The sequence below is a fragment of the Phragmites australis genome, chromosome 13 (genome assembly GCF_958298935.1).
Source record: "Phragmites australis chromosome 13, lpPhrAust1.1, whole genome shotgun sequence".
Taxonomy (NCBI): Eukaryota; Viridiplantae; Streptophyta; class Magnoliopsida; order Poales; family Poaceae; genus Phragmites; species Phragmites australis.
The window spans coordinates 5,417,585-5,419,468 of NC_084933.1; the positions used below are offsets into that span (position 1 = coordinate 5,417,585).

At 32.2% G+C, this 1,884-nt stretch overlaps 1 long non-coding RNA gene across 1 annotated transcript; it reads right to left on the reverse strand.

Annotated features, from left to right (window-relative positions):
- Nucleotides 1-276: 276 nt before the first annotated feature.
- Nucleotides 277-1,098, reverse strand: LOC133887646 (uncharacterized). The gene is made up of 3 exons (XR_009903634.1): nt 1,014-1,098; nt 781-876; nt 277-673 (listed from the first exon to the last, which is right to left on the reverse strand). It is a non-coding gene; the product is annotated as an uncharacterized LOC133887646 (long non-coding RNA).
- Between the last annotated feature and the right edge of the window lie 786 nt (nt 1,099-1,884).

Below are 1,884 nucleotides of genomic sequence, written 5' to 3' on the forward strand. Positions count from 1 at the left end.
ATGTTACATCATTAGTAAATATATTTAGTCTTTTGGCTACTTCATTGTCAGTGTCGTAGATATAAAGCTGAGCATATTGAGGTGGTTCACCATCTCTAGGTAATAAAGATCCTATACGATGATGCACCACATCATTGATACGAAATACATATGGACCGTCGCCAGTATTAATGCTTTGATCAACATGAACTCCCATAGAGGTAAAAGTAAATATAGAGTTGTATTGCCTTATATGGCGCATGAACTTATTGCTTCTTGGGCCTCCGTCAAACCGAATAAGTTCATTAAATGGTTCTGGTCTAGGTCTGAAGCATGGTAATGAGACTTTCCCACCATGACAACATAAATTATATACAATTCTTTTCTGGGCATATGAACTGTTTTTTTCTATACGTTCTTGATACCAAAAGATAGCACCATATTTATCACAGACATAATCTGGCCCCCCATAATAAGATCGGTCTTTATATTTCTCTAAATGTATGAACAAAAACAATAAGAAAGTTATTTTAGATTAAATCTAGTATAATATCGTGTGTTAAAGATTAGATGTTGTAGTTATATTTATTCAATGTATAGGTACAGGATTCCATACCTTTGAGGAAATTTGTGTACTCTTTTGATGATCCAAATGTATCTTGTAATGAATAAAGTGATATACCAGCTGACGAAGCTGGAAAAATCAGCATCAGTTTAATTAATATATGGAACATTGATGCAGCTAGTAACTTGTTGGTGAAAAAAAAACTGTATTATTAAAAGGGAAGGAAATTAGTAAACCTTGTCGCGTTAGAGCTTTGAAATGGTTTAAACGTTTTCTCTTTCTTCGATTCTGTGCAGCAATATGCAGTGGCACAATTGGGCAGAAATGATCCCCTGCATTGGTCATAATGATTTTTAATGGGAATTATAACATATATTTATTGAGTGAGTTTCTTATATATATATATATATATATATATATACATACATATATATATATATGTGAATTTCATTTTGTGTGTAGCACTTACTTGTTACTGCATTTCGTGCATCTTCGTGGCCTGGTCGCGCATATGAAATAGAAAGTGGTCCTATAGGGGGTTCTGTTTCAAAAAAATCATGTTGGTATATTATTTCTTTTCTCTTTTTTTTAGCTATGTGCAAGAATGAAGCAGGAAAACAACTATTAATGGCCAAACTTACCAATTTCTATGTTAGTTCATGTTCTAGCCGGAATACTATTTTGATCTGTGCACATACATATGTACGAATGTACCATTATAAGTATTTTTTTGGTAGAATAGAGCAATCAATAGTAATCTTGTAAGACAGTTGCTAGAGTTTAGAAGTTGAATAGAGCAATCAAGGGTGATGTTGTAAGGCAGATGCAAGAGTTCAGAAGCAGAGACTATAGGATTTCAGGCATTTATGATCCTTAGATATTAGGTTTGAGCAACTGTATGTTGATGCATTCTTTGTTTCATTAGTACAGAAATATACTTAGTGCTTTTTCTGGAATATGGTTTAGCATATATATATATATATATATATATTATTGATCTATGTTAGAGGGTACAAATCATATAAAGAATTTAGTAGCATGTAAAATGTGATCAGATCATACCTAAGTTGTTAATAGCTGGTACATTCTTTGAAGATGAAACGGAGTGGCTTTGTACACGACTTCGTGTGTGAGGTCTACGAGATGACGTGTATATAACTAAGTTGCATAGAAGAGAATCATATATAAACAATTACTTGGAACTTAATTTTGGAATATAAAGAAAAAATTTGTTATTTTCTGTAATGTTTAAGGTGTGATTCTTGGTATTCATACGCACATAACATCTATCAATTATTAAATTAATCATAAATTCTGAACTGTAAACTTCTGCCACATGC